At 50.6% G+C, this 19,152-nt stretch overlaps 1 pseudogene; it reads right to left on the bottom strand.

Annotated features, from left to right (window-relative positions):
• Window positions 1–13,018: 13,018 nt before the first annotated feature.
• LOC105509259 overlaps window positions 13,019–19,152 on the bottom strand; it is a 12,163-nt pseudogene continuing 6,029 nt past the window's right edge.

Genomic DNA, 19,152 nt, shown 5'->3' with positions numbered 1-19,152 from the left:
GCTGGCCCAAAGAGACCCTGGGACCCACTCTCTAAGTCATGGCTTCCCAGGCCTTAGTCAGAACTGCCCGTGGTGGCAGTCCCTTCCAAGGGGTGGGGAGCAGGGCCTGCTGACTTGCTCCTGACCCACACACTGAGCCAGTCCCTGTCCCAATTCTGCCGCCACTGCTGTGCTGTGTGACTTCAGGAACCCCCAGCCTTGCTGAATCCATGTCCCCAGAAGAGAAAAGCCTGCCAGGCCTTGGCCTGCCCTGTCTGGAAATCCGTGCTGGAGCCACCCAAAACACCCTTATGGGAAGACATTTGATCTTCATCATTCTTGGGTGTTTTCCACTGGGCTTGTCCCCAGTGACAGCTTGGGCCTGAGCTGTCAGCCCAGGCAGGAGACAAACAAGTCTGTGACTCAGGCAGGGCATGGCACAGCTGGCGGAAGGAGATGTGCCTGTTCTTTGTGGCTGGGTGGGGGGTTATCTGGACACAGGGAGTCTCCAGCTCCTGGCTTCCCACCTTGGTGCCCCCAGCCCACACCTGCAGCTTGGCCATGGTTCTTGGGGCCTCCCAAGGCTGCCCCTGCTGGCAAAGGCATACTGATGCACCCACCCCAGGGCGAACCAAGGCCAGGGACATCCAGAAACGCCATGCTGGAAGGTCAGAGAGCCCCTCCTCACCCCCCAACACCAATAAGTCCTTGCCCACCCTCCAAGACCTTGGGGTGAGCCTCATCACTAGTGACTATAACGGAATTTCAGTGCAGAATATCATACAAATTAGTTTATTTCTTCCTTAGTATTACAGTTCCAAAATGTAACTTGAAGGTCAGCACAGGAGCTGCTGTGACATAAAAAGAGAGAGTCACCTGTTGCCTCCTGCAGTCCTCCAGTCGCCCAGCAGCAGTGGGATGCTCAGCGGCACACACTAGATCTCTGTATGGCCTTCCACCTGCAAGGACTTCCCCGGGCAGGCCCAGCTGCCCAGAAGCCCCAGAACACACAGGAAGACAAAACTATAGGATGGCGGGTGGGAATCTGTGCAATACCAACATGTAGTTAGAAAACCCAACGGAACATCTGTCTAGAATACTTCCTATATCAATATACTGTAGTTGGAACCAGAACCGTCTCAAGCCATCAGCAGTCTTGGTGGCTAGGCTACCATAGCCATCAGCAGTGCCGCAGGCTACCTGAGGTAAGAAGTGGGCCGGCCCGCACATCACATCAGCAAGTCAGTGAGAGTCAGGGCCAGAGGGAAGAGCAACTCAGAGGCTCAGGCTGGCGCAGATACAAGGGAGTCACACACATAACATAAGAACTTGTTATATAAAATAGATATGTGGAATCTAGAAACACCTTGAGAAAATAGCCTATAAAAATATAAACTGTAGTGAAAGCACACAAAAGTATTAACAGAGGTTCAACCCATCAAAAAACCCCATCCATTTAAAAGTTGACAACTACCAGCAGGTGTGGGGAGGGAGCTCCCATCAGTCCTTGTGCGCATATTTGGACAGGCCTTTGGGTTTCCCAGCTGGCAAAGTCCCCCTTGCAGGGGCCATGGGCTGGGTGTTGTGGTGAAGGTTTGGAGGAGGAATAGCAGTGTGGGGCAGCCCCTGCCAGAAGGCCCCCTGCCATGGCAGCCAGTGGAGGACAGGGACCTTCAGGGCACTGGAGGGGACAGAGCAGCTCTTTCCTCAGTGACATGAAGGGGGGAAGTGTTAATACGAAAGAGTGGAGGCCACAGTCCTGGAAGGAGGAGTTGGCTCCATCCTGTTCCCCAACTGGAACCAGGGAGAGCGGCCCTCTCTTGCCTCCTGGACATGCGGCACTTGATTCCAGGTAGGAGAACCTCTGAGAAAGTGTCCCCAGTCCCTTTCCTCCAGGAACTCTCCTGCTCTCACACACACACTGCCTGGCAGCTGCTGACAACAGTCTGGAAACACGAACATACCACCGTGGGTTGCAGCCATGACCGGACCCTGGTCAGGTGCATCTCTTGGCAAACTGGACAACAAAAACCTGTCCCTAAAGGTAGTGTCTTAGCCCCAGGACATGGCAGTGTGTGCTGGCATGTTCTAGGGGTCATCAGCTTAGAAAGTAAAACCTGAGGGCAGCTGGTGCCGGCCCACGGGCCCAGCCCCATTCCTGCTGCACCTCCTCAGCAGCCGCCCCCCAGGCTGACAGCTGTCGTTTCCGATGGGCTGAGGGGGTGGGAGGTTCCAACACTTGATTGGAGCAGACTGCAAGGCCCAGCTCACAGGATAATTTCCTGAAGGAGTCAGACCTCAAACTGCTGCTCTCAAAGACAAAGACAACGACAACACCCATTTTTGTTGCCTGAAAAGAGGCAAAGGCTTTTGGCTAAATATAGAGGCCAGCCCCTCTACCCAGTGAAACGTTAACCAGCTCCACTAAAGACATGAAGCCGGGGCTCAATCTAGTGTGCTGAAATGCCAGCTTCGCCGTGGCACTGCTAGAAAGTTGACAGCAAAAAATAATAGAAAAAAAGTATTTCTTAAAATTGCATTCCACCGTAGACTTGGAATCCCGAACCGTCGTACTTGGTGAATGATTCCCACAAGTCAAGAAATGCATTCCACGGAATCTCACCAAGCCACGCCAGGCATGCAGCAAGCTGGGGACAGAGCAGCCCAGTGATCTGCAAATGCAGGCTGGCCATGAGAAGTGAGGGTGGGTGTCTGGGCAGCCAGGCCCTCCCCATGCAGGCTGGGAGCCACTGTTGGAAGGGTTGTGTGTGGAAGAGCAAAGGTTATTCTAGAAATGGGGCATGGCTAGCAGCTTAAAACCACTGGTGGGAGGTTCACAGGCTTTCTACAGTGGCCATTTCTGAACAAGGGATGTGTCTGCTTTTCTAAGGCAGTCCCTTTTCATACCGACCTTATGCCTGAGGCAGCAACCCTCTGGCCTACAGGTGCCTGAAGCACAGTGGGCATCCTTCACAGCACTGCCATTCAAAACCACACACCACTGCCCACCATGGACAAGAGAGAGAACATAGGGAGATGCCCAGCAAAACAAGGTTTTGGGGTCAGAGCACCGACAGGCTCACGGAGGCTGGAAACAGGCTCTTGCAAATAGCCACTGGTAAGCCTGAGGATCCACCAATCAGGCAGAAAGCATGACTGAGATACGTGTAACCAAAAGCATGGCATGGAAATGGCTGTAAACAGATGAGATCTCCCACCCCTGCCCCTGCACAGTGGGAAATGAGGAAGTGCAGTCTGGCTTTGGACATCTGCCCAGCAGATGTCCCAGAGGCCATACATGTTACGTTCTGGCTTTTAAGTGCGCTTTCACCCTTTGGGCACATTTTGGTTGTGAAGGTAGGAAGAGAAGTGTCTCAAAGTCCACTCAGGTATACTCCTCCTCGTTGCTGACTAGCTCACCCTTGTCAGGGCTGGTGTCCTGCTCATGTAGGAAGTCCTATCAGATGGCCTCTAGCTCGGTCAGCTCCACCTGGACCTTCTCCAAGTGGTAGGCGCGTCGGTTCCAGATCTGGCATAGGGAAAAGGGGTTCAGGTCCCCAAAGGAGATGCTGATCAGCTTCATGGCAGGATGCAGGAGAGAGACAAGAGAATCAGCAGCGCTCGCATGAGTGCTCACACACAGCCCTCACAGGCACAGCAGGTGGCCTGAGGCAGGGTGGGAAGAGCGCTGGCCAGGCTGGGGGTCTGATGTAGAGGACAAGGCCCATCTTCTGCAGAGAGGTGACAAGGAACAATGGCCCAGCCAGGGGCAGGCTCAGAATGACAGCCTGGACTCCAGCTCTGCCACATGCTTGCTGTGTGACTGAAATCACCACCTTTTCTGGCCTCTGATTCCTCATCTGCACACTCGGGATAACAGTAGTGCCACCTCCTAGGGTGTGGGATTACTCGAGTTCCCACACATAAGCACTGAGAAGAGTGCCCAGCACTTGCATAGTGATGGTGGGTGCGGGTGTGTCTGCATCCTCTGGCAGGCACGAGGTCTGGCACCAGGCATGAGTCCGGGATGTCTGTGTCCCAGGACTGATTGACTGGGAATGAACACAGGCCCAGGCAGTCCTGGTGATGACTGTCAGACCCAATCAGCAATGTGACAAGTGACCAGATGCAGTCTACAGAGAAATGTGCAGTTCGTGGGTTTCATATTATCCCCAGGTCAAGGCTCCAATTTACAATAAAAATGTTAATGTTGTGATCATTTGCTTCTAACCACCGGTCAGTGGCTTAATAAAAACAAAACCAAAAGCTGTCCTGAGGCCTGGCTATAGATTTGTAGCACTAAGGGGTCAGCCACGCTGGTCTCTTGGGATCACAAAATAAGCCAGTTCCTCCAACACAGGGCCACCGTCTTCCCCTCTCTGGATTCTGCCAGGTCCTAGATGCAATGCGTCCAGAAACAGGGGCTCATTCGCTTTCCTGTCATCCAAAGCCCCAACAGATACACCAGCACCAGGAAAAGCTGTGATGAAACAGAAATGCCCTGAAGGACTTCCTGCCTGTCCCCATCAGAGCAGATCATTTGCTCCTGCTGCCGTCAGCTGCCTGGGCTCCTGTCAACACCAGGCACACACAAGGGTGCAGCCACTTATGTTTCCAACACCGCTCCCTGGACAGGCTTCACTCTCGTCCACAGGCTCAAGGTCAGAAAGGCCAGCTTTATTTAAATTCTGAATTCCCCAGCACGTGTTCTAGAACATGGGAGCATCAGAGAACAAGGAAGGCTCAAGCACAGGGGTCCCCGCATGTGGATTTCTCAGGTTCCGCCTCCTGCCTGGCTCTGTAGACCGGGCTGCCAGCCCCACCAGGCGGGAGGAGGCTCCGAGTGAATGGGGCACGGGGTCCCCACTCACCAGCACTTTCTCCCCCACAGCTGTCAGCCCACAGCCCCCACAAACCCCAAACCTATGGCGCTCACCCCTTCTGTGCTGCAGAACGTGAGCCCGAAGTGTAATTCTTCATTTGCTCCTCAGTCAGGAGCTGACAGAGGCCTCTGAGCCCAGGCTGGCACCTGAGAAACCAGACCCCACCTCTGCCTCAGGCCTGGAAGGTTCTGCTGGGAGATGAGAAGGTGCCTCATGGTTAGATAAATTTGGGAGATGATGCTCAGCACCTTGAAAGGCTCCCAGAAGTCCTGCTGCAGAGCCTGGTTCAATCCTATTTAACCCCTGTCTCTTGAATGCAGCTGACCACACAACTCCCCCACTGTGTTTCTGTAGGTCAATCACTGTGCTGCAGGACTGGCCTCCTTGCAACCACCAGTCTGGTTGCATTAAAACACTGAGGCTGCAGCCCAGAGGCGGGTTATGGGCCCCTGCAGTCTTGATAACATCGGGGAGCCTGATGCCGTGGCCTGGCACTCCTTAAAGCACCTGTTTGTCTGGCGACCCCGCTTTCTAAAGCAAGCTGCAGGGGAGACCATACCAGGAGCCTCTCACAAAGAGGCGCTGCAGGACCATGCAAGCCCTGGCAATGTGGGAGGGGCCAGGTCAGCCTATGGTGCCAGGGAAGGGGCAGGCACTCACCAGAGCCACGCCCACTCACCTCCGCACCTCCTGGCAGCACCTGGGACCCAGTACAGAACTGAGGGCAGCAGCGCTCCCAACACAGCCCTAGCTGCAGCTGTCGGCGTGGGCGAGCTTACTCCATGTCACTCTCAGCAATCCTGACCCAACATGAGATGAACAGAAACTCTCCAGGCTCACACCACAATTCAGAATCAAACTTTCCCCAGCAAATATGTTTCTCATATCCTTCCTCATTTGGCAGAAATCAGGGCACTGTTGTTGGTGCTATTAGTAAGCCTGAAACTATTACAAACCCACTCCCAATAAAAGACCCTGAAAATAGTGACGACATCCAGCATGGCCTCAGCCAGCACCTCAGCTCCCTGTGTCCAAATCAGCTCTCAGGGTCAGAACAGCCAACAGCTGCGGACATATGGAAGAAGGTGGTTCAGAACAGCCAAAGACCGTGTAGCCAGGGAGGGTTCCTGAACACTTGGCCGCCTAGGCCAGAAACCCAGGGCTCTTCCAAGTCAAGGATCACTTGAGCCCAGGAGTTCAAGGCCAGCCTGGGCAACATAGTGAGACCTGGTCTCGACATAAAAATTTTAAAACTAGCTGGGCTTGGTGGTGGCACGTGCCTGTAGTCCTAGCTACCTGACAGGCTGACGTTGGAGGATCACTTTGAGCCCAAGAGGTTGAGGCTGCAGTGAGTGGTAATCTTGCCCACTGTACTCCAGCCCAGTGACAGAGCAAGATCCTATCTCCAAAATTTTTTTAAAAAACTGAGTAGACAGGTGTCCTGGTGGCATGATAGATCCTGGGTCCCCTTCCAGATCTGTGACCTTGGGCAGCTGACTTTTCCTCTGGACCTCAGTGTCCCCATCTGAGTGAGAAAAGGTGGTGGGGAGGCAGATCTTCAAGTTGAAGCAGTGTAAAAACCACATCTGAAAAGCCATATTTGGGGCTCCAAGTCCAGCACACGGTCTCAGCAGGGCCCAGTGGGGCGGCCAGAGCAGCACAGCATCAGTTCCCAACGTCCTTCCCTCTTTGCCCACTCTCAGACCAAGAAGCTCATCTTCTCAGAGCTGCTGTCCAACCTGTACTTGCATGGGGATCAGAACACGCTGATGGAGGAGTCAGCAGAGCAGGCACAGCGGGGCAATGAGATGCTGCACATGTACCACATGGATGGAAGTGCCCAGCATCATCGGTGACACCAACACAACCACCATCAGAATGCCCACGGGGCCCATGGATGTCTCCTGGCTGCAGGTGCAGAGTGTCTCGGCTGGACGCAGGTACCAGAGCTGGCCCCCATGACCTCAAAGTCCCCCAGCCTCCATGACTGGGCCTGGGGGCTCTTGAAACAGGTGCTGTGCCCAAGCTGGCAGATGTGAGTGCTCTCTGGAGCCGTCAGAGAGGGTAGAGAGCTTGTGGTTTATGGTGTAGGGGCTGGGAGCTTGGAGGGGGTTACGTGTGGGGCTACACTCTAAGGTGGCCAGAGACCTAGGAACATCATCCTGGGCATGTCATACCTGTTGTGCAGTCTGAGTCATGCTGCCGGGGCAGGACATCCAGCTCCCAACCTGGGAGTGCCAAGAGCCAAATCCACTGCAGAGGAGGGGTGATTGTCAGGGTCCCACCTCCTCTATCTGTTGGCAATCCAGTGGCGATCTAGGTGAGAGTCCCACACACACGGTCATCCCACAACACACTCCACAGACCAGGCAGGGACACACAGCCCCCTTCCCTCCCTCCCAGGTACCATCATAGCTGCTAGCGTGTGACCAAAGGCAGGGTCCCTGGCCCCCGCTGAAGTACTACCACTGGCCAGCGGGCTCACGCACCTTGGTCTGTTGCTCCTAGGGGCCGCCTGTGCTATTCAGCCAAAGGGACCATAGTGCCTGCTGGCCCAGCTGAGCTCTGCCTAGCGAGCCCACCTGCCACTTCTGCCACAGACTCTCCCTCTTCTGCTTTTCCCAGCAGGAAGGGCCCAGCCTCACCTATGCAACCTGCAGCCCCTCTGAGCCCAACCAATTGAGGCTCCCCTCTTAGATTTATAAGTCTATGGCCAGTGGCATCCAGCTACCTGCCCTCCCTGCCTTCCCCAGGCTCCCTTCAGAGGACCCTGGGCTTTCTGACTGCACAGAGAGAGGCCTCTGGTACTCACTCCAGCCATCCATCCTTTATAGCTTCACCATTTTAGTTCAAGTAGTGTTCCTTGTCTATCAGGTCTGGTGATTGTTGGGTGGGGTTCCCCAAGCAAGAGGTGGCCCTGGGCCATGGTGACCAGGGTGACCAGAGAAGAAAGAAGCCCAAGGGAACTGAGCATTGGTCTGAACTGTGGGTGCACTGCCTGAATGCCATGGGAGAGGCGTGTGTGGGGTGTGGAGGGCCGCTGCAACCCCCAAGCACTACCTGTGAAACTCCGGGTCCTCCCTCCATCTTCCTCCCCTTTCACTTCCAGCCCCTCTTTTCCAGGATCCTTGCCAAACCCACACCTGCGCCCTTCCTTCCCTGACCCTCCCACAGCTCCCGCACCAGTGCCCTATGCTTGCCTCACCAGCTCTGGCTTTTCTTTAACCCATTTTCTCTCTGCTTTCTCTCCAACTTCCAGCTGAATGGGTCAGGCAAGTCCATTCTGTCTGGAGAGCCCCAGGCCCCCATTCCACCTCTAAACAGATCCTCCTCTTCTCGGAGGCCTCCCTTTCCAAGCCTGCCTGGGCAGGTGTCCTGTGACTTGACAGTGGCTCCCCAGCCCCAAAGTCAGCCCCTTTCATCCTTGACTTAGTCTATTGTAGTGCTGAGCTGACACATCCAGATATGACTGTTGCTGAAAACTTGTGCCTCCTCTGTGGTATGCCCCTGCCCTGTTCTATAAATAGCTATATATATACACGCACACATGTGGTTGACCACCTCAACTCTAGAACTGGGAATCAGTCACCATGCTGTCATTTTGGAGGCTTGTGGCTCATCAAAAGAAAGCTGTCCCCCGACATAGCCCCTCCAAAGTGCGCCACCTCCAGTGAGCCTCCCTGTCATGCCCGGCCTGTGGACAGCCAGCCCCCACCATCCCTCCCACCCTCCTCCAAGCATGGGGGTGCTGTGCAGGCAGCTGTGTGGCCTGACAGTCTCTACCAGTCCTGCTGTCCCTCGGCTGAGAATCAAACCCATTTCTGGATGACGGGGAATGTGTCATCTGCTGGCTGTGTTCTCTGTGGAGCTCAGGGGAGGGAAAAGGTCAAGCCATTTCTAGGGTGCTGTTGGGAGCAGTGAAAAGGCCAAACCCTTTCCAAGGGACACTTCCTGGAAAGCCCCTGGAGTTTAGCTGACTCTTATCCTGTGAAGCCAGCTCTGGCCATTAGCAAGCAGGGCCATGAACTCAGCCTGAAGGAAGCCTGCGGGGCACCTGTCACTCTGGAGGGAGAGACACAAAAGGTCACCCAGTGCAGACAGGAGAGGGAGGCAAGGGAACAGAATGGAAGATGCCTGGGGTGGATGGAAGTCAGTGGCCTTGGGTGCTGGTATCTGTCTTCCTGGCCACCACTAGATCAGGCTTCTGAGCCTGTTGGCTGTCAGGGCTGGACTGTGCCCCATAGGCACCATGGCAGTCCTCGTGAAATCCACCAGGTGTCACCAGGCAGCATACACGTAACAGGCCTGGAAGGTCCCCAACAGCCATTTGGACATGCTCAGACATTCTGGGGCTCCTCGTTCAGTGGGACAAACTGCAGGACCCAGTGAGGAAAACGGAAATATACCAGGACAAGCAGTATGGCTGAATCCATTTATTCCAAAATAAAAAGCAAAAAAATAACAGGAGTCGCATCACCAGGGAGCCACAACCTGCCTCCTTCCTCACTCCTATGCTAGCAATAAATAAGTTTCCCAGCCACAAATGCTTAGAACCTCTTCCTCATAGGCTAGCTCCAACCTCTGCTAGGTAAGATACAGGGGGTGGCCCTACCCCCCAGAATATACAAAATGTTACACAGATACTGTATGTACACTGGGGAAGGGGGTCATCCCAGCAGCCTGTGCCCTTACCTGGTCCCCACTGTCCCACCTCAGCTGCCTCTCTGAATAAGAAGATGGGAGATCCTTGAGGGAAAAGTTGTTTTGGTGAGAGTAGAGAGGCCATCAGGCCTCCTCCAAACAAACCAACTCCACCAGCCTCTTGCTCTTAAATAACAAACTCATCCAGAAATTTAATGACTCAGCCCTGGTCAAGGTGGCAAAGGGTCTGTTTGTCTTCCTCCATTAGACAGGGGTCTTGTCTTGTGACCCTAATGGTAAAGGGGTGATTGGTACATGGTGGGGGCAAAGACTCCAGACCCACTACTCTAGGCTTATGCTGATAGGGGCCTGCTTTTATTTACTTTTATTATTATCCCATGACATTTTTTGAAATCCCATAACTTTTTTTCATAACTTTTTAAAAACACTTTTCATAAAACTTTTTTCCACTTTTGTTTTGTCACAACTTTTCCACAGCATTTTCATCCTATAACTTTTTCATCCCACAACTTTTTAAAATGCCCATTACTTCTTTTTAGTTTGTGTTCTTTTAATAAACACACTTGCATAGTTATAATTTTGTAAAAATAAAAACTGATGAGCTCATGCCAAGAGTGCCCAGCATTTGCACAGCCTCAATACCTTTAATACCATAGTTTTCAAGACACACTAAATTTTAAGGCAAAAATGGCAGTTTGCAACAATTTCATAATTTATTACATGACAGTAGCATCACAGCAGCTGTCAATAAAGGCACTTTAGACAACAGTCTTTCAGTATTTCCATTATACATTCTGTTTACAAGAATTCATAAATTGGTAAAAGTAATTCTAAGAAAACTTTGCAAATAAAGCTTTGGACTGGAATTGCCATTTCTTTCTCTACTTTTCCTTCACCCAGTTTCTTTGTTTTAAACAACAGAATTCGTATTTTAAAATGTTGTAACTCATTTCAAAACATTAACATAGCAGTTACATTTTTGAATGGTTATATTATTTTAAAGTGACTCTGTAACATAAAGTTTTAGAGAAATTACTATGGATAGGGCTGATGCACGTTTTCACATTTTCTAAAAATCAGCATTGGTTTTAGAACTGATTATTTTCATTTCTGGAAAATCTATCAGGTTTAATCAGATACTTTAAAAATAATGACCATATATTGCAATCTTTAAATAGGTATTTTGATTCTTTACTTCCTACAGAAATTCAAATTTATTCAGTTGAACTCACATTTTAAAATTCTGTATTTCTGATAAACTCTAAACTTCTAATGTTGTCTTCTAAGCAAATTGAAAGCTGCCTTATACTGAATGATGAAGAGAACAAATACTTGCTGAATGAGGTATTGCAAAAGACTTCATGCACTTTGATGAAAGACTTAAGTTATTGTGATATGATTTCCATTCTTTTTAATTTTGTCTTAAACATATGACAAAATACCTACACAAAGAGCAGTATTTCAGCTAATACAGTACATTTATTTTCCAAATTGACATTCAACTTAAATATGGCAGTACATGATTTAATCCATAGGTCCCTGATGAACACATTATTGTCAGTTTGGTTACAGATGCTAAACGCGATCTGAAGGTCATTCCTAGTCATTTATATGTGTCAAGGTAAAAGTGAAGTGATTGGAACTATAAAAATTCCTTTGAAATAATATATCAATGTATTAGTATATCAATGTATTAGATAAAACCAGTTTCAGAATGATAAAGAAAAACTGTTAGGCCAAATAAAGTGGCTAATTAACAGTGGTACGCTTTCTAGCCTGAGGGTTTAAAATGGACTTAAAGTAACTGTCTTTCAAGTGAACTCAAATAATGCGAAAACGGCAAGTTCACAAAATAGAAGGCAAGAACAGGAACTTAAGTCCATGAAGTTTTAGCTGTTAATTCTTTCCCAAGCATCATAAAGTTATTATTTAGGCAACGTATGACTGAAATAACTCATTCATCATGTATAGGCACATTAACATAAATATGGCACAATATACCTCTAACTGAAATTGAGAGGTATAAAAATATATTTCATTGTTCATAAATAACTTTGTGAGGAAATATAATTCTGTGAATGTGTAGACACATTTCCTCATAATACTGTGACATTCACAAACAGTAGATTGCACTGCAGTTTGTAAACATTTTAAGTTGCATAAACATCTCCTTGATTTTCAAATGTAGTATAATACTGTCTACTAAAAACTCCTTTTTGTTTCAACTAAGTACTCTCACATATATTGATTTATAATAATGGTTGTTATTAAAGTGTTTTCCATTCAAAGAAAAGAAGTAAATTCCTATGTCAGAGTAATCAATGTGGTTGAAGAATAGCCAGAGATGTCTAGATGGTAAAATCAATCTTCTAGCCTCAAAGAAGCTCCATGAACATAGAGGAACGCCAGGTGTCACACAGCTTTCCTTCACTCGAATTCATTCTTGACTAGAGCCTGTATGCCTGTTCCAGGGACATTTAAACTCTGAAAGGATTTCTTATGATCTTTACTAAGTACATTAAGAAGAATGCCAACCAGTGCCCTTTTGTGTACTGGGACATGTAGTCATGTGATTAAAACAGGTAACATGGACTCTGACTTTAAAATGTATTGTAGATAGACAATGCTCTAGGCTGAAAAAGGTTTTCCACATCCACAGTCAATGATGGGAGTCTTTCATTCCTCAGATAAAATCCCTTTTTAGGTCATCGGCAAAGAGTACAATTGCTGCAGCTCATGATGCAATATCTTCATAAGCCCAGAGCACATACAAATCCTAAGGGAACTACCATAGTACTGCACTCATTCTTGGCACTGAAACAAATGAAACATATTCTATCCTGCACACACTTGCCACAGCAGGCCACTTTCCTCTTCTGTGAGATTTAAAAAGCTCCCCAAAATGTTATTACTCCCATCCCCAATACACAGAAAATAGGGGAAAGGCTGTTTCCAGTTCTTGGCCTTTAAACAACTCTAAATGTCAGTACTCACAGTGGCATATTATAAAGTAATAAACAGTGTGCACTTGAGGGCAAACCACATATTGAGCTAATGAAGAGCTCACTGTGATTAGGATCGGATCAAACATAGTATCAGAACATAAGCAAATTTTATCTGAATTCCATAATGAATATACATGCCGCAATAACATCAAAAAAAGCATGGCAGCCTATTCCAAACCAGCAAGAATAATTTTGTGCAAATAGTGGGTCTTTGTGTGTTTGAACTCCCACCAGGTAAGGGCAAACTCGATATGTGAGCTAATGACTTACAATTATCAAATTAAAAAACAAAAATGCTAAAGGATGCCAGAGTGAACATCAGGAAAAGATCCACTCTCCCTTAACTTTCTACAAATAAATTAAAACTAAATTAGAAACACAAATAAACATGAGTGGCTCTAACATTCAAGTGAAGTAAATGAATTGTGTGGGAGACTAACCCCAAAGTTTTCTTTTTTTTTTTTTTTTTTTCAATTTCTCGACCAGGTCTTAGATGATTATGTTTATCTCCCTGTTCTCAGCTGCCCAGTAAAAGAATGGCATGCAGGGTTTGATGGCCAAGCCTGGGTGCTCCTGGGTGTCCTGCATTACAGGAAGCAGGTGCATGATCTGCTGTGCATTGGGGTAGTCATGGGGAGAACCTTCCCTGGCCTTTCCTGATGCAGGCTCCATGCTGTCGTACAGGCTCATCTCATAAAAATCTTCAGAGAGAGGGAGGCGGGGATCTCAGGGCAGGGCCAGCCTCCCCTGCTCCTGCCTGCCCACCCTGCCTGAGGGCTCTACTCACCACCCTGCTCGCCAGCAGCCCCAAGTTCCTGGGGGGCTGGAGCCCCTGGAGCAGGCTCATTAGCAGGGTTCTGGACAGCAGTGAAGAATTTGCCATGCCTCTCGTGGTTGCCCACGGGTGGCAACACCAGATCCTGAAGTTCCAGATTTGCCTGAATGGAGGGGTGCTCAGCTGCCACACCAGAGACAGTGCCCATGCCAACCCCCACCCCTGTAGAGGTGTTGCACACCCTACCTTCATCTCTTCCTTGTTCTGGGCCAGCCTGATGACATCCTCCATCTCCCAGTGCCACATGTTTGGCACCACCCCTTGGCTCTCATATACTGTGACATACTCTCCTGCAATAGGACAGGGCTCAGACACTGGGGCCCCTCCAATGGCCTTGCAGGTTCCCATGCCATGCCTAGGTCTCCCACTCACTCATGCCGTCTGTTGCTTCAGAGAGCTGGATGAATCCAAGCTCTAGGTTTTCCACCTGTTCCTTCCCATCTACCTTCTCCTTTGGGAGATCCATAAAGCCATTCTGGAGCCAAAATAATGGGGTCACATCTCGAGAGTGACCTGTCCTGTCCCGCCACCACTTTTCTTGGCTCACGCCAGGAATCACTCATCTTCACCTTCTCCATGGCCTCCTTCAGGGCCTGGTAACTCTCCCCACACACAAACTCACCCCCAGTCCCTGGAGCTGGGTCCTCTGCCTCTGGCTCCTTCCAGGCTGAGGCCATCAGGTAAACCAGGTGCGGGCAGCACAGCCTTTGCACCTACCGCTGCCCACATAGCCATGCCTGCTCCTCCTGGGCACTGGCTCCAGGGGAGTTGAAAAATGCCACTTGAAGGCAGGAGGTGAGTATTCTTATAGGGGCATACACAGAACAAATGGGGCAGGGAGGTGAAGTGCAGCCCCTTCCCTTGGGGCCTCAGAGAGTGCACCTGTTGGTCACAGGTGAAATGGTGTCTGACCACTGGCTCCCAGAAGGGATGAGGGTCCAGAGAAATCAGAAGGCAGGGAAACCAAGAGCATAAGGGAGTCTGGGAGGGACCACAGAGGAAGGTGGCAAAGGGGAGGCGGGGAAAGTCACTCTCACCATGGCCTCCCAGCTCTCCTGGTCCTGTGGGATACTTGGCATGGGCCGAGGTGCCTCCTCTTCCTCACTGTCCAGATGTCCTCCTCCATCTCCTGTGGGGAGGTGGCCAGAGGGGTCCTCAGACAACCCAACAAGGGAAGTACTGTGGGCCCACCTCTGTCCCCACCCTCACTGTGTAACCCTGAGCCAGCCCCTCCCCAGAGGGGAATGAGCTACTGTTCTTAATCTTTCCTTTTAAGAACCAAGATCTTGCTATATTGCCCAGGCACAGTCACATTAGTGGTCAGTGCGGGAGTTCTGACCTGCTCCCTCTCTGATCTGGGCCAGTTCACTCATCCGTAGGCAACCTGATTGCCCCCTTCTCCGAGAAGGTCACCATATTGATGCTGAACTCAGTGCAGACACCTGGTTGGCACAACGACCAGCTGTTCTAAAGGTCTCTTCCAATTTCTCAATCCTATGCTGCTAACAATCCCCCCTTCCTCCTGGGGCTCTCTCCTCTTCCTCTGACTGGTCTCCTGTACCTTCTCCAGAGAAAGCCATGAGGCTCAGCTGGGTCTCTAGCTGTTGGTTCTACTGGCTGGCCGCTTCTAGGTACTCCTAAGGGGACGGAAAACAAACAGAGTTAGAAGGCATGGAGGTTGCCAGGTCTTCCCCCTTGGGGCTCCATCCTCTGCAACTCCCTCCCCTTGGTCTCCTGCTACTTTTGGTGGGCCATCTCAGCCACCACTTTGCCCCGAGCTTCCTGCTGCTGCAGCTGGTCCATGAGCTGGGCCTGCAGTGGTAAGTGCCTGTACAGTGCCTCTTTCTCAGAGGTCAGCTGCTGATAGGTGGCCACATACTGCTGCAGGTGATCCAGATACTAGTCTCACTGGTGCTGCACACTCTGAGATTCTTGGCTCTTCAGCTCCACTTGCAGGAAGACCCTGGGCATGAGGGCACATGGTGGCTGGCTTCCAGATTCTGGGCCCATTAATAGGGTAGCGAGGGCACTGTGGGGCTCTGTCACCTGCCCAGGCCCCTGGCCCCTTGTACCAGGCTAAGAGACTTCCCACTTTGCCTAGAACCTCATGCCTCCTTCCCCAGCCTCAAATCTCATGTCCTTCTTCCCACCATTTAAACAGTAGACCAGTTGGTGGAAAAGCAGAGGGAGCCAACCACCATCTGCTAAGTATGCTACATGCCTAATGTTTCCATGTATTATCTCATTTAATCCTCAGCACCTCCGTAAGGAAAATGCTAACTTCCTTTTGAAGTTAAAGAAACAGAAGCTTAGAGATGAAAAGTAGTTGAATGGTGACCAGTGGAACCGAGGCCAGAATTCAGTTTGAATCTAAGGAGGCTTTTTTGTTTTGTTTTGTTTTGAGACAGAGTGCCACTCTGTGGCCCAGGCTGGAGTGCAGTGGTGCAATGCCAGCTCACTGTAACCTCCACCTCCTGGGGTCAAGCGATTCTTGTGTCTCAGCCTCCTGAGTAGCTGGGATTACAGGCATGCACCATCATGCCTGGATGATTTTTTGTTGTTGTTGTTGCTGTAATTTTAGTAGAGATGTGGTTTCGCCCTGTTGGCCAGGCTGGTCTCAAACTCCTAACCTCAAGTGATTCTCCTGCCTCAGCCTCCCAAAGTGCTGGGATTACACGCATGAGCCACCTTGCCTGGCATAAGAAGCCTCTCATACCACTGTCTCTTTCCCTGTGATTGGAAGATGATAGCTGGGATGATGATATCCAGACTTGGGAGGAGCCCAGGGCTACCCACCTCTAAAAGTCAGAGAGCAGGAAGCAAGAAACAGTCATAGGGCTGCCCTGGAGGGTGCTGGGGTCACCTGACCCCAGCTGGAGCTGCCTTTGGCCTGGCACCTCCCCTCCCCAGAGGCTGGTGCCTGCCTCCCAGCCCTTCTTGGATGGGGTGGGGGCTACCATCTGCCTCACCTCACTCAGTTCCTGCAGCTCCTTTACTTGCTGCTCCAACTGCAGTGCACTCTGGTTTTCATTGTTCTGGACAGAGAGAAGCGATCAGTGGCCAGCCACTGCAGCTGAAGACCCCAGAACTTGGTGTCTGCCTCCCATGTCACCCGGAAGGGTGGAGGCAGGTTAGAAAAATCATCCCCTCTCCCCTACAGCCATCAGAGCAGGGCCTGGTGAGCTCTGGCTCACAGGTGCCTTTAGATGTACTATTTCATGTGAGGGCTACACTGCCCCATTTTACAGGTGGGGAAACAAAGGCCTGGAGGGTTAGGGATAAGGGCAGGCTCCCCAGGTGGGGCAACCCACCTCGAAGCAGCAATGTGGCTCGGCCAGCTGCTTGTCGAGCTCGTGGTTCTGGGAGAGCAAGAGCCTCTCCTCCTGCTTTCATAGCCTCTCCTCCTTCTCCCACAGCCTCTCCTGATCCCACAGCCTCTCCTCCTGCTTTCATAGCCTCTTCTCCTGCTTTCGCAGTCTCTCACCCTGCTCCCATAACCTCTCCTGCTGCCTCTGAAGCCTCTCCTTTTGCTCATGCAGCCTCTCCTGCTCCTGCAGCCTCCTTTCCTCCTGCTCTCGGAGGCTCTCCTCCTGATCCCAAAGCCTCTCCTTTTGTTCCTTGCTCAGGAGACCCAAGGCCTGATTGTTTTCCACCTGGGATTGGAGCTTTCCCTCCAAACTCTCCACCAGCAGCTACAAGATGAGGCCAGGCACCTGAAGAAGAGCGTTTGGAGGGAAACTCTCTTCTTCAGGTGCCTGGCCTCATCTTGTAGCTGCTTCACCTCAGATATCTCTGCTGAGGGTGCTGGGGACAGGGGGTTAGCTGAGAAAGGAAGCAGACAATAAGCGCCTCTGGATTCCCCACCCACCCCCCCACCCAAAAAGAAAAAATAAAACCCTCCTCTTGATGCACAGCTCCTCTCAGGCTTCACAATCTTGGCCTCACTACTAATGATTCCTTGCACCTGATGGTTGCCAATTGCCAAGTCACTTTCAGATAGAGAGCACTGTGGGTGGCTGACAACGGGCACTCCTCCCTCTTTGCTGATGGGGACACTGAGGCTCATGGAGATGACAAAATTTGCTGTCTCCTGGCACAGACCTCTTTCCCTCTGCCTCAAAGCCATTCAATCCACCCACCTCCCTGGGGCATTCTAAGCCACCCTCACAGCCCTCTGATGCCAGTCCTGCTCCCACATCACACCCGCCCCATCTTACCCATCTGGGTTTTTAGTTCGGACAAGCTCCTCTCCAGCTCCTGTATCCGATGTATGTCACGCTTCTCCTTCAATGTGCGAGCCTGCCCAAAGCACAGAGGGGAAGGGCCCTAGAGAGAGGGGCTGGTGGCTGGACAAGCTCCCATCTCCCTCTCTGCCCCCACCTCCACAAAGCCCAGACCCATGACCACCTCTGGCTGTACTAGTCCCATTTTACAGATGCCCAGAAAGATCCAGTGACCTATCTAAGGTGGGGGCTGAAGGGTCAGGTCTCACCTCCACCGACATTTTCCACATCCTCTCCTGCCACCGTGCTCTCTCTCCTGTTACATATCGAGCATATTCATCTCTCTCTAGCTGGACTTGTTTAAGTGACCCTGTCATCTGCGAGAATAGGCACAGAAGTTAGAAAGGGCTGTCACTGGTCCTCAACTGCTCCTGGCCAGCTGGGGTCATCTTCCTTCCACATCCCTCCTCTGCAAAGCCTCACCTGTGTCACGTGTGCATTCAGCAGCACCCGCTCCTTTGAGGACTGCCATAACTGCCGCTGGAGGACCGCTTCACTGTGGCTCGAGGACTGGATATGAAGAGTGAGAAGTTTTGATCTGTGGAGCCCGGGCAGTGCCCCTTAAAAGAGCTAGGGCTCGGCTCAATATACAACTCGGTCAGTAAAGATCAAGGCATTTCTGAGCCCATGGCCTGGTTTTTAAAAGAACTCAGTAAAGTTGGAAGGGACAGGGAAAGAGATTGAATTTACAGCTGGCTAACAGAGGCCTAGAGAGATCAGATAACATTTCTATTGTTATTACTGTTATTACTACCACTTTGAACCTTTACCAAGTGCTTCACCAGGTACCATGCTAACAATCCCTTTTAATCCTCACTACCACCATATGAGACAGTTACTAGGATTACCTCTATTGTGTAGATGAAAAACATGTAGTATTCGAGGTTAAGTTCTTGCCTAAGATCACTTAGACAGAGCTGGGATTTGAACACCCAGGTCTATCCCATTCTCTAAGCCCATTTTTCTTGCTGGGGGTGGGATACAGATAGGAGGGGGAAATTAATCTTTTGTTTGCTTTTTGAAAGGATGATACATTTGCATAGTCCAAAACTCAGAAGGTACAGAAGGGAAGTGTCTCCCAAGCACCCTGTTACTCTCTCCTGAGTTTTTTACAAACGCAGACATGTTTTATGTACATTATCATAGTACACACACACACACACACACACACACACACCTTTCCTCTCTCTACAGAAATGGTAACATAGTAAAGGTACTCTTCTGTACCTTCACAGTACAAGTACCCAATACCCCACCTAGGACTTGGCCAAGGCCACAGCCAGGTAAGGGCAGGGCAGGCACTTGGCCTCTGAGCTCTGTATCCAGTGCTCACTTCCCACAGCACCCCCAACTTACCCACAGTAGCTGACTTAGCCCCAGGCTGCCTCTAACAACCATACACAAAAGCAGCTTGAAATGATCCTCCTGCCTTCAGGGCAGGATACTGCATCCTGCAGAAGGGAGCTTTAGGCTCACTCCTCCATCTGGGAAGCCAGGCTGCCAGG

Source organism: Colobus angolensis, unplaced genomic scaffold (assembly GCF_000951035.1).
Source record: "Colobus angolensis palliatus isolate OR3802 unplaced genomic scaffold, Cang.pa_1.0 Scaffold172, whole genome shotgun sequence".
In the NCBI taxonomy this organism is placed as follows: domain Eukaryota; kingdom Metazoa; phylum Chordata; class Mammalia; order Primates; family Cercopithecidae; genus Colobus; species Colobus angolensis.
This window is presented reverse-complemented; position numbering and strand designations above follow the sequence as displayed.